Consider the following 14,669-nt stretch of genomic DNA (forward strand, 5'->3'; position numbering starts at 1 on the left):
TATGACAACCTTTTTTTTGAGCGGCTAAATAAAGTTCTGGCTGGTTTATCTGAATTTGAACAGATAATTGGATCTGATATGAACACTATACCGGACCCAAAACTGGATAAATCAAGTAAAACACATTCCAATCTTCTAAGATATTAAAACATTTACTTTCAGATTTTAATCTTATTGATGTGTGGAGGGTACACAATCCCACATCTAAAGAATTTACTTTTTACTCAAATAGGCATAAAACCTTTTCAAGGATAGACTTCGTATTCATATCAGCATCCCTTGTTTCTTGGGTTCAAAACATAGAGATAAAGCACATGAGTCTGACAGACCATCATGCATATAAATGTAAGTTATTAATCTCCTCGTTACCCCAAAGAGCCACTAGGTGGCGATTTAATTTAACTTTGTTACAAAATCAAGATTTCTGTAAACAATTTGAATTGGAACTATTAGAATTTTTAAAGGCCAATAGACAATCAGTTAATGATACTCGGTTCCTCTGGGATGCAGTCAAGGGTTTTATTAGAAATAATGCAATTTAATTTGCTTCAAAATTGAAAAAGGAGCAGTTAAAGAAGATACATGATTTAGAAACATCTCTCTCCATTCAAGAGCATAATCAGCAAGTTAATTACTCTGAAGAAACTGCAAAAACTTTAACAGAGGTAAAGCAAGAGTTAAATTCTTTACTAACACAAAGAGCTGAATTTATCATACATAGAACTAGAGTTAATCATCTTTTTTATGACAATCGTCCTAGTCGCCTGTTGGCTAATAAATTAAAAACAGGAAATTGATTTACAAATATAGCAGCAATAACATTAGAGAATGGGATCAAATCAAATGACCCTAAGTTGATTAATCAAAGATTTTGTGACTACTACAGGCAGCTGTATACATCAGATAACAACTCTTCATCATTGTCTAGAGATAATTATCTTAAGACACTTAAGATGACTTCTCTTTCTTCAGAGGAATCCTGCGTGTTAAATTCTTCGTTGTCGCTGGATGAACTTAAACAATCTTTAGCCAAAATGAATAAGGCTAGATCACCAGGAATTGATGGCATACTTGAAATTCTGGAGTATCTTAGGTCCCCTACTGCTTGAAATGTTTAATACTTCGATCTGGAAAGGATCTTTTGGAAGAGATGTAAATACAGCCCTAGTAACACTACTCTTAAAAAAAGACAAGGATCCCAGTAACTGTGCCAGCTACCGCCCTCTGTCTTTATTAAATGCAGATGTGAAACTATTTTCTAAGGTGCTCTCAACTCGTCTTGAGAAATACTTGCCTAAATTGATACATCCTGACCAAAGCGGATTCGTCAAAAAGCGTCTATCGGCTGACAACATACGGCGTCTATTACATATTCTAGAGCAGGGGTTCCCAAACTTTTCAGCCCATGACCCCCAAAAATAAGGTGCTAGAGACTGGGGACCCACTCTGTCCATGGAGGTGGTTAAAACATTTACCGTTGTGCACAGCCGGGCACACGATCCAAACACTGGAATTAGAACGACACAAAAGAACAGCCTGAACACTGTATTATTATTTTCATAATGGTAGCAGAATTAATCTCTTGATCTTTTTTTTTTTTCATATGTTTTGACAATAATGGGTAAAATAGGCAATTTTAAGTGATTTTTAATTTTGATGTGTTTGGAAGAATTCTCACGACCCCCTTCTCAGTGTCTTGCGACCCCCCAGTGGGTCCCGACCCCAACTTTGGGAACCACTGTTCTAGAGCATTCTGATCATCTTTTATCTTCAGCCATATTGTCAGTCGATGCAGAAAAAGCTTTTGACCGTGTTGAATGGCCCTTTTTATGGTGTGTACTAAATCATATGGGTTTTGGCTTTAATTTTATCAACATGGTTAAAAAAATATATGCAAACCTCTCTGCAAGTGTAGTCACTGGCAATATTTGTTCTTCTCCATTCAAAATAAGTCGAAGCAGTCGTCAAGGTGATCCAATCTCTTCAATGTTGTTTATTTTGTCACTCGTGCCACTGGCACAGTCTATTAGGATATCACAAAACATCACACCAATAATACTTAAATCTACCAAGCATCATATATCACTCTTTGCTGATGACATCCTTTTATTTTTCTCTGATATAAAGAATTAACTTCTGCATATACTTAGTATCTTCGAACAGTATAGTTTTGTCTCTATAGTTTTAAAATAAACTGGACCAAGTCTGCGCTTCTACCTATAAATCAAACAAGTAGAGACGAATGTGCACATTTCAATATACCAGTGGTCTCTCAGTTTAAATACTTAGAATAAACATATTTCCATGCCTTAAAAAAACAGTTCATAAGAATTATGCCAGCACTCAGAACATGCTTAAAAATGATATGGAGAGATGGCATAACTTACCTATATTTCTCTCAGGCAGAATCTCAATAATTAAGATGAATGTACTTCCTAGGTTAAATTTCTGTAGTTACATGTTACCCCTAGCACCTCCTCCAAAGTATTGGGATAAAATACACAGCATCATCACAAGATTTTTATGGAAAGGAAGACGTCCTAAAATAAAACTTGCTAATTTACAAAGAAAGAAGGAGTTAGGAGGACTTTCAGTCCCTAACTTTAAATTGTATTTTCAGGCACTCTCCCTTCGTCCCACTATAAATTGGTTTAATGACAATATTTCCATACCATGGATTAAAATTGAGAGGGACCTGGTAGCTCTAGCTGCGTTGAGAGACATTTTGTTTACTCAGCTCTCTATTAGTAAATGCAAAAGTAAGTATGGTGAAATAATAAGTTATGTAATTGAAAAGCTGAGAAAAATTGAAAAGTTATATAAGTGGAAAACTAAATGGCATGCCAGCACACCATTATTCTATAACAGCTCTCTGAGGTCTGGAGGATCACATTTTTTTTTCAAATCAGTGGTCTGAGTCAGGAATACATTGTCTGGGTGACATCATGGGTCACCTGTTGTTCATCCAGTCATGATACTTATTAAGAAACTTTTACTTCTACCTAAAGGACATGTCTCCCTGATTTATAATACTTTATTGGAAAAAATACAAACTCCCTTAGCAATTGTATCAAAATGGAACAAAGACTGCTCTGAGTCATCTATAAACTGGGCAAATGTTTGGAGAAATACATCGCATTCATCACAAAATCTAAATGATAAATTAACAAACTTGTATTTCATTTCTCAAACCTATTTAACACCTATACAGCGTTACAGAATGCATATAGATAGTTCCCCCCACTGCTCCTTATGTGAGTTAAACCAAATAGGGACATTTCTAAATATTATGTGGGAGTGTCCACCTGTTCAAAAGTTTTGGATGCAAATTACAGAAGTCCTGACTGAAAAATTTTCTTTGCCAATTACCTGCTCTCCTGAAATTATGCTTTTGAATGATGACTCCGGGCAGAATTTTAACAAAATTCAAAGACTGCTGTGGCTTAACATTACATGAGCTAATTGGCCAATGTATGTGCCACCTGGCCAAACACCTCAATGGTTATTTGTTATCACTTCAATCAGGAAGTAAGCACTATGAAAAGACCACAAGTGAGCACCTCTTTTTTTACAACAACAATGGAAGACTTTGCAGAGAGAGGAAGAGGAAGAGGAAGAGTGAGAGGTAGGGGTAGAGAGGAGTTCATGGCCAAAGAAGACAACAACTTTCAAATGAAATCAGAGCAACCTTAATTGATCATGTCATCAACCTTGGGCTGACAATGCGAGAGGCTGGACAGAGAGTGCAGCCCAACTTGAGCCGTTTTACTGTACTGGTATATGTAGCACTGACTTGTTTGGTGAAAAATAAAAAAAATAAATGTTTCAACAGCATGTGTGTGTATCTGCAAATATTTCTGTGCATGCGAACAATCTGAAGAATTTTCTACAATTTGAACTATTTTAGTATTATGGCAAAGCATACTAAAGATGAGAATGCTTTTCATTATGCCCAACAGTGTGTAGTTGGTTAGACAAAAATCTGGTAATATGAATGAAGTGTGTGCCATTTGGTGCAAAAGTTTGATTTTGATAATGTTATATGTAGTTTGGTTGCAGTGCTTCATTTTGCAGGATATATGAAGTATTTTGCAGTTTGGGTGTGTGGTTTTGCCAGTTGTGTTAAGTATTTTGATAAAACCAGCCTAGTTTGCAAAATTGTGTTTTAGCAATTGGAAAAAACTGTAAATCTCCGATAACTTCGTTGACATTTCTCTGCCTGGCTCCCAAAGGCGTATGAAGCATTTATTCCGGTTAAAAAGACGGACATTGCGTTCGTCCAATCAGCGACGATCCTTGTCGACTGCAGGTACCTACCTTTTCTGTTAAAGTTAATGTCATTGTGTTTCTTAGTTGTCGTTGTGTTTTTTGATTTGTTGTTGTGTTTTTTGATTTGTTGTTGTGTTTTGTGATTTGTTGTTGTGTTTTGTGATTTGTTGTTGTGTTTTGTAATTTGTGGTTGTGTTTTGTGATTTGTTGTTGTGTTCTGTAATTTGTTGTTGTGTTTTGTAATTTTTGGTTGTGTTTTGTGATTTGTTGTTGTGTTTTCTTATTTGTCATTGTGTTCTGTAATTTGTTGTTGTGTTTTGTGATTTGTTGTTGTGTTCTGTAATTTGTTGTTGTGGTTTGTAATTTTTGGTTGTGTTTTGTGATTTGTTGTTGTGTTTTTTGATTTGTGGTTGTGTTTTGTGATTTGTTGTTGTGTTTTCTTATTTGTCATTGTGTTCTGTAATTTGTGTTTGTGTTTTGTAATTTTTGGTTGTGTTTTGTGATTTGTTGTGTTCTGTAATTTGTTGTTGTGTTCTGTAATCTGTGGTTGTGTTTTGTGATTTGTTGTTGTGTTCTGTAATTTGTGGTTGTGTTTTGTGATTTGTTGTTGTGTTTTTTGTTTTGTAATTTGTGGTTGTGTTTTTTTGATTTTTCGTTGTGTTTTCTTCTTTGATGATGTGTTTTGTGATTTGTTGTTGTGTTTTCTTATTTGTTGTTGTGTTTTGCACTTCAGGGCCACCGTAAATTAGTCCTCTTTAAACACATATACACAGAGCACACACGGGCACACATCAGGTTGAGTCACTGAGCCCTGTTGAGGAAGGTATGTCCCTTCACCTGTTTTATTGCTCTGCACAGTGTAGATGAAGGATCAGATGAAACTCAATATATAAAGTCTAAAGTATAATTAAAGCTGCAAGTAAGTGCCCATGTACACTGTAATGAAGTCAACTAGTGCAATAGTTTGACCATAGACGGTATATAAGAAGTGGGCATTGCCTCATAACTCCAGAAGTGAAAGCATGTTGAAGTATTTTGAGCCAACATTCCCTCAAGTGGCCAGCAGGGGCAGACTCCGCTGGCTGCAAAAAGATGTCAAAATGAATGATCAAGAGGGTTTAAAGGAGAAGTCTTAATCGGTTTATTAACTTATTCAACATGTCAAAAAAAACCTTAATGGTCTCAATCAAGTCTTCTCCAATATAACATGATGTTCACTCTGTAAAAACAAAAATTCACATTGCGTTTCAACGTTGTGCAAGCTCCACAGTATGTGGGGCAGATTTGATCTTGATCACTCCAGTTGAATTATTTAATTTTATTTATTTATTTTTGTCACGAAAAAACATGTTTACAATATAAATCTACTGTAAATGTTTAGCTGTACTTGAAACCCACCTCAGACCAGTCTGTCATGCAACTTATCCTTAAAAAAAAAAGGTTTACATCTCAGCTTTTATTGTTTAAAATGTTAAGGTGATGTGTTGCATGGTGTTATCTTCTGTAAATGTGGACATGAATTATATAGTAATGAGATGACATTACTTTTTCTTTTAGCTTCACAACAATCACACCTGTAAGTTACTAGATGGAAATATTCAGTGAAAATTCATCTCAGCGTGAGAAGTAGCTTATGTGGTGGAAACTTTAAAGTGTAAAACAAAATCCTTTTTGACATTTTTTTTTGGCTTATGACCCCTGTGTGAACATGTTTTCCTCTCACTGGACATAGTTTTAATTTGGACATGACTTTTGAACAGTTTAACTGTTTGAGTTTGTTTGATTTGCAGAATTTTAGAGGTGGTGGTGCAGTAAAGACATTCAGTATTTCACTATAACAGCTACCATTCCCTTAAATATGATCCGTTTAATTCTTCCAGTTTTTTTCTGATGGCACCTTGGGGGTCTTGACTCCAGGTTGTGCGCAGCTGATTTAACCTTTGACACAATATGAAGATGTGAATCGCTCTCATTGTTCTCGACGGCAGACACGCTTTGTTCGTTATTCTATCATAATACATTTGTCAGACAAAATGTGTATTACGACTTCTGGGAATCTGATGGAGCCTTGCCCTCAATATGGCCTAGGAGTGCTTCAGACAGACTGAAGTCAAGGTCAGCCAAAAGACACAGACACAACACACTCCACTGCAGTCACTGAAGGAGAACACACACCCAGACATTCATTAAAGCTGATGGATGTGGCACTTTATAGGCTAAAGGCACAGACACAAGTGTATACATCATTAATACAAATACACAGCACATACAAACACAGACCGGTCACCTTTGTGTCACCTTCAGCTGATCTTTATGAGACAGAGAGTGGCCATAGATTTACCCATAATCCCTGAGTGATTCCTCAAAGCGTGAGAACACAGCCTATAAAGCAAGCCGTACTTTGAATGTTAATAAAATGCAGAGATGCTTTAAAACACTTACTTTGCACACTTAAAAAGGCACCTTTAATTTCTACCAAGAACATAATTATAGGAGTCATTAAAATAACGTGTGTGCTCTTGTAAGTGTATGTGAGAGTGTGTAAATGTATGTGTGTTGATGCAGATATAATTGGATGGGAATGTCACGTAGGACAGGGGACATGAGTGCTGCCGGTGTGAAGGCGTATTCCAATTTCTGCTTCATACTCTTGAGAACTAGATGAAGACTGAGAACCCACTTCATTACCAAAGTGAGCCTTGTGATGATAGCAGACCTGTAGGGCAGCTCTGTGCGGTGTGGGAGGGTATAAGGGGGCGTTGGAACCAAATTGGCACTTAAATCATACTAAAAAATAACAGCTGCAGCAAAAGCCTGAGGTTTGAATGCTTCATTTCAATTACATATGTTACGTATTGTAAATACTGCAAGTCATGAAGGCAAATGGTTAAATGTAAGGAAATGGTCTCATTGGGAGTTGTTCAATGAATTTCCTGCATCTTACATGAAGTTTGTGCTGGGGGGTTAGGGAAACAGGACTTCGAGTCCACAGTCATGCGAGCAGCTCTGCAAGGTTTCACCAATATCATGCTTTATGTAAAATGCCACAGTCAGCATAATGACAGGCCCAAAATGACAACAATAACATTCTGAAGTTAAGCACATACTACAGTATGTATGCTATGTTTGCAGTAATACAGTGGTTGAGTATGTTAGCATACAGTTACAAAAAGTCCAGCTGAGGAGTAGGGACACACTGCCTTTACCTTCAGGCTGTGCCGCTAGCATATCTGAGAATCAGTGTAATCAAAATAATTCATGTAGAACAGCTTTGAGCTTCCATTCAAACAGCGCAGCATGGTGGGCTTTCCCTTACTTCCTTAACGGGGGCCTATTTAAATATTTAAAAACATGTCTTATCAAAACTAATAGTAACACCGTTGCACACAGGTAATAGAAAACTGTAAGAAAGCCCTGTTTGCACTTTGCACGAGAGCAGACACTCACATTCAAACACAAACATATACACATACCTGTACAAACAGCACAAATCTACATTTAAGACAAACTAACCCTCCCACCTCTAGTTTTGATCAGTCCCTTTATGTTGCTGTATGGATATTGTGAAGGTGTGCCAGGACTGCGCTTTTTAAAGGTCAGTCGTTGCTTTCTTCAGCGGGGGGTCATTGAACTGGCTTCCACCCATCATTGCAGCATCTGTCACATCCTAACCACTGATCATTAGTCCAAAACGCACAGCTTGTGACAGTTTGACTTTGAAATGTGTCTTTTTTTAATGTTTTTAGTATTTGTTTTAGAGGTACCAACCAGGTCTCTCTTCTGGCAGTTAAGATAATTCAGTAAGTTTAGTTTGATTGTAGTTTACGTTATGGTTTTAAATCAAAAAGTGACACAAGGATTATACACCTTAATAATCAAACCTTTATGACTGAATGACAGAAATTCAGGAAAACCCAAAAGACAATGAAAACTGTTCATCCCCAAAAAGAGACTCATCATACTGTATATTCAAATAAGGCAAACAACCAAAATTCCACAATCCTTTAGTCCTCAAGAAAAAAAAAAAATCAAACTCTAAATTCCACTTTTACAAGCTGAGTTATCACGCAAACATAATAGCAAACATAATAGCAAACATATCACGCAAACATAATAGCAAAAGAAAACTTGATTCTCTGTTCAGCTTAGTTCATTTTCAATATTAAATTAAGTTCAGTTTTGGAAAACATGCTATTGCTGTTATTTACCCGTAGTATGCTTCTCGTTTTAAGTGTGTAACAGCAGTGACATCCTTATTGGCGGCCGGCAAGACAGTGAGTAGTGTCCAAAATGTTTTTTTCTGTTGTGCATCGGGCAACAAAGCCTTTTCTATCACTATGCACTCCTTCTGGATCTCTCTCCCCAAACACATCTGAGACTGTACTGACCTGCCACAATATCACTGATTACTGATCATCACTGGGGCCAGGACTGAGGTCTTCACAGTTGGCCCACCTGTAGACATAGAGTAGCCTACTTAAGGACCTTTCAGTTCAAGAATCAGCCCAAGTGTTCAGAGTTCAACCTTCAGATGGAATCTCAATTTGCAGCCTTTTCTTTGTCATGGTTGTATTGATAAAATGTCCTAGCAGCAATTCAGCACTCCTACACAGAGGATGGGAGGCATTAAGACTGACCTCCAGCATCAGACAACGCCAATGTTTTTTTGAAATGGCCAATTGTGTTGATGAAAAGTGGAATGCCACTAAATGGAAAAAAAAAAAAAACTCAAATAGATGGAGGAAGGTTGTGTTAAGAGAACGATAAAGGCATTGGTTGAATCAAAGCCACGCCGACCGTATTATGGACATGCTGAAAGGCCTTAACAGGGAAGGTAAAATAAATCAGAAATCAACACTAGAAGATGTAAAATAAGGACATCTTAAAAGTAGCACACAGTGGTAAAGTGCAGAGATGCTAATACAGAAACAACAAGTGCAACAGTTAATGAACCTGAAAACAACACATGAACAACCAAGCTCTCTCCAAAGCTTTTTACAGGCTCATAAAAGCCATAAAATGCCACAGAACAGGATCTTTGTAAATGTGTTCCCCACTCCTCCAGATTTGTTAGCAAAACAGCTCAACATCCCTGCAGAGAAAAGCTAGCTGCTGTACTCAGTGTCATGTTGCAACAGTCGTCATGCAATATTAACTTACAATAGAGCATGTATGGCGCACAAACCTGGGCACAGACTGCAATAAATAAAACAAAACCATCTGATTGACACATCATGAGACACCCATGAGTTACTCAATATCTGCAATCATATCAGTTTGCCAAAGGATCAACAAGCGGAGGAACAAGCGGTTCCAGAGAACATGATTGCAAGTTAAAAGCCTCCTTGACTCCCGCAATCTGTCAGTTATTAGTGAAGAGAGCAGAGACATGAATGAACCCACTCTGTCCTCTGAGTGTTGTTTCAGACCTCCTGCTGTTCCCAAAGAAAGGGTGCATTCAACTAGCTTTGAGATGGCTCCGACTGAAGACATAATGAATTTCACGGTCAGGAGCGTGAAAGCCTCAGGGAAGTGGATGGCGAGATGGAGAAAGAGGGAGGCGGGAAGGACTGTAAATTAGGAGTCAGGGTGCTGGAAGGTGAGGAGCCCTGAAGCTGGCTGATGTATGCAGGCCTAAAAATAAACACAAATGTGTGCACTCCATGAAGTACAGAGGACACACAGAAATGAAGGCAGACAAAACCTTTGTATGTGAACAATGTCTGCATCAATCACTCTATAAGCGGAGCAAATCAACTCTGGCTGTTGATGCCACTCTTAAACCTTTAGATAGAGCCCACCAGCCACCTGTATATCAAACAATGCAGCCATTCACACACACTGACTTATATAACTGAATATCATTAGCTCTTCATATAACAAACTGCTCTTGAGACCTGTGCAGCTCTTCCTCCTTGTGTGGAGGCAACATCAAAAGGCTTGAGTATCAGTTTCCTTTATCTCCTCTGGCCAGGGTTTAGTCCTGCTGTGGACTGGCTGCCTCCCTGCTGGAGTCTCTACTCTCCAACAGTCTCTACTGTCCAACAATGCTGAGCTGCAGCAGAGCCAACTAAGTCTCATAGCAGAGACACTCCTGCCAAATATAATATATATGGTTTGCTAGAAAATCATAGATCAGCAATTAATGCGGCCCTTTTATCAAAGAGACAAACAACAAATGCCCCCTAAAAAAGGACTTAAAGACTTAAAATGATGTGGATAATCTACAATAGTCACGATAAGGATTAAAAAAAATGTCTGTTAAAATATGAAATATATTAAAGTATGAAGAAGCAAACATTGGGTACTTGTGTAGAAGCAGAAGTTAAAAGTCATAAAGGTTATAAATAATTATTCAAATCAGTTTTATTGTTGTAAAAACGTTTAAAACAAGAATACAGCTAAACAGCAGTTTGACAGCTTCAACCAAAAATAAGTTCTCAAGTTTGATTGGATTTTTTGAAAACAAGTTTTTTCTTGTTTTTTGCTCTATTTCTTTAATAGTCTAGCTCTTCCGTATGCCACTTGCACTTTGGACGATAAGTCTTTTTCTACAATTTTTCCCTTCTACTGTTTCTATTGCTTTTTCAAATATTAAATTTTGTAAACCAAGTTTGCCTGCTCTTAACCTGACCTAAGGCAGGTTTTAAGCTTCCTGACAAACTGTTACATTGAGCAAACCTGCCAATCATGTCAGTTACGCAACTAAAAATGTATCGCTCATAAAATAAAACGCCCCCCCCGTGTTTGTGACTTCAGTGGCTCTAGGGGCCAGCCTCAAGCGGACAATGGACCTACTGCAGGATTTTGCTCTTGGCGTCATTTTTCAACATGGGAAGTTGCAGCTTGGTTAGTACAAGCAGAGTCCCTCATAACTTGTATGTTTAATCATTCATGACACACTACATTAGTTTTGCTTCACAGCCTTAACAAAGAGAAGAAATTCCTTCTCGCTGGTGGCATAGAGTCTGACATCTGAATTTTAAAGTAACAACAAGCATATAACATGTTCCCCATGTACTAAATGTCCTCGTCCCAACCTGAACTTTAAGGTGAAGTCAATTTTGCAGAGAATTTTTAAATTCAGAACAGGCTTTTATCTGCAGGATGATAAATATTACCAACCTCTGCTCAAACCCAGTAAAACTGTCACCTTCCTCACATTCAATATATTGAGACATTCTGCTCTCCATATAGGGTAAATCAGCTCCTGTTGTCAGTGTTTTCCAGTTGATTAATTTAATTAATTCATCAACAGAGCTGTTGTTCAAGGCAGAAAGTCAACACAGAGTACATTTCAAATTAAAATCTGAACCCACAAATGATTCATGTATTCATTCATAGCATTACTATTAAAAAACTTAACACAAAAACATCTAAATCAGCATAGAATAAGAAATATCAGGCATAAACTCTCCAGTCTGTGACCTCTAACAGCACATCACCCTAAAGCTGTTTATGCATTTAGTAAGAGGATCAGGAAACTTTACAGGATTTGACTCAGTTTTGACTCTCGCTCCACATAGCTGTCTCTGAAAATGACAAAATAAAAGCCTGGGTTGCTTAGAAACGGGACCTTTGACCTCCCACAATTTGCCAGAACAGACTGAGATCTGTTAGCTTTTAAATGCTCAGGATGGTTAATAAGGCCCTGACCTTGTGTTACAAATGGTTTGCTTCAGCCCAAGCTCCGAGCTGTTTCCTCCCAAATCAAGTATTTTGCTTGATGTGAGAATAATTTCACCCTCCCTATCACCACCTTTTAGAGTGCAGCACAATAGGGCGGTAAGACCATGCAGAGGAGGCCTCTGGCAGTTCTTGGAGAGAGGTAAATAGGTTAAGTTTACAGTGCTGATAATTAACTTACAGACAAAGGAACACATACAAACACATCACATGCAGAGACTGTATTTAGAGCCATGAGTGCCCACAATCCACTGTCAGCTCTCAAATTAAGACGCTCATAGCTGGAGGAATCAAATGCATATCTATTACGGGGAAAACATTGTAATGACACTGTGGTGCAGCATTACAGGGACTTTCCAATTAGAATGTTTGATTTGGAGGACTATTGAGCATTGTGAAAAGCTTTGGAGATCAAATGAGCGTCTTGGTAATGAGCGGCAGCGGCCTGCTGTAATAAACCTAGTAATGTTCTTTTCATTACTTTGGTTCATCTAGCTCTGCCGTGCAGGAGGAGGAAGCTTCTCCGCTGAAACTCTTAGGAGAACTAAGAAATGAGGAGCAGAGTTAGAAAAGTCAAGAGGATGATTAAATCTGAACTATCACTATTCAAGTTTTATAGGAACTAACAGCACTCCATGAGGACACTGTCTCTGTCTGATGTTGTGCTGAAGCATTCCAGAAAAGAAAAGAGCCGGCTGAACAGGCCACAGAGGACGACCTTCACATGAAGTGTCTGCGATGCGTCAATGCTGAAGTGGCTGGAATCAGACAGCAAATCCTCTCATCCTGTTTTTTTAAAGCCTAACATACTTTTTTTAAATTATTTTAAAGCCTTTATCCAGAGAAGGGGACAATGGAAAGAGTAGGAAACTTGGACACACATTCATATGCACTTTTTGGCAATCACAAAAAATGCTTACTAACCTGTCTGTACTGTTGCAATAAGCTGCATCACACTATTACATGCTGCCCCATCTGCTACATTTAGTGCACAGCGTGAATATTGAGATGGCTGTCTGACAAAGGTTAGAGCTGTGTGGCACTGTGCAGACACCAGCTGGGAGCTGTTGAAGGTGTCTGTTGTTTGTTGTGTGACTCTCACCTCTCCAGGTTCCCTGATACTCCCAGTCCTCCCATGGTGTAGAGCTTCCCGTTGTGCACCAGACTGTTGTGTCTGCAGCGAGCCACCGTCATCCAAGACACCAGATTCCAGTTATCCAGCAGGGACATGTAGCACCAAACATCAGCCACCATCACACCGCCCTCTGTGCCACCTGATATATAGAATACAGTCATCTCACAGTAAACAATGGCAAAGCAACACTCTGAATATCAGTTTCAATCATGATTTCTTTGATGATCCAATACAAAAAAGTTTAAATGAAAGCAGAAATGAATGCAAAACTAAGCATCAGATGGAAGAATAAACAATACGCTCTTTGCTGTGTTGACAAGTTAACTAGGCCATCATCTCAACTGTGTTTGTTTCAGCTCCCTGTTACCTGTATAGTTTGATGTGTAACACCAGCAGAGACTCAGTGACCCTGCTCTGAGTCTGAGGAAGGTTACAGAGCGGAGCCTGTTGAATTGCTGGATACAACACCTCTGATTCCTCCACTGGAGGATTCTGGCACAAATGAAGAGTGGAGGGAGGGAAAATTGAATGTGTTTCTGGAGAAACAACTTCTCATAGAGAGAGTCCCAGAGTTCACAGTGCATCTTTGGAACCAAATAACCTTAAGCGCACTGGAGAAAATGTTGAGCCAAAAAAAAAGTCAAATTGATATACAGTATGAATGCTTCTAAGAAGCTACTTGCTTCTCAAAGACATTCTTTTAAATTTTCTTTATTCTATTTTTTTAAAGAAGGACATTATAGTTGCAGTGATTTTCAAAGTAACAAAATAAGTAAGTTTGGAGGGCAGCCACTTTTCTCAAACTATTTCCCAAAGGTCACAAAAGGATGGCAATGACCTGAGCAGCTTCATATCTGTAAGTGTGAAAATGTTCTCACAAAGAGACAGCGGATGAGGAGACCTTCGTCAGGGCTCATTATGCTTAATGTGACCTAAATAAAAGAAATGAGTGACCTGAAATTCTATGTATGTTTTTCTTGATTCAAATCCATAATGGGTTTTTTTCCAACAACTATTTCTTCTCTGCAAAATCATCCAGAGAAGAAATAGTTGGTCAGGTTTTACAGTGTCAAATCACAACAAAAGTGAATTATTTAATTTGATCATGTCTTGACTTTTCCAGTTACAGAGGCCACATATATAATGAACAGTTCTACAGCTATGTGAGGTTGCTCTTCAGTGCTATGATATACATGCTAATGTTAGCACTTTTCAACACTTTTGAAGATTGAAACATACAAAAACCTGATTAGCTTTCTTACATGTGCTCATTGGCAAACAAATAAACCTGAGACTGATGTCCCCAGTTTTACAGGAAAATAGTCAAAAACCTGAGATGTGTACAAATAGCACAGTGACCTAATCATAGCACTGGAAGAGAATTATTGGATCCTAAAAGTTGTTTTAAGTCATCCTGAGGGGATAATGAATGTCTGTACTAACATTGACATCTACCTAAATGTGTTGAGACAATATAGTCTGGAATGACTGACATCACATCCATAAAGGCACTCAACATGGACAAGAAACTAATGCAGGTAGGCCTATAATCAAACTGATCAAGCCTTGCCCAAGCTTA

The 14,669-nt window shown here is 38.1% G+C and overlaps 1 pseudogene; it reads right to left on the reverse strand.

Annotated features, from left to right (window-relative positions):
• LOC132985398 (kelch-like protein 29) overlaps positions 1 to 14,669 on the reverse strand; it is a 105,945-nt pseudogene that overhangs the window by 33,694 nt on the left and 57,582 nt on the right.

The sequence above is a fragment of the Labrus mixtus genome, chromosome 12 (assembly GCF_963584025.1).
Source record: "Labrus mixtus chromosome 12, fLabMix1.1, whole genome shotgun sequence".
Lineage (NCBI taxonomy): Eukaryota > Metazoa > Chordata > Actinopteri > Labriformes > Labridae > Labrus > Labrus mixtus.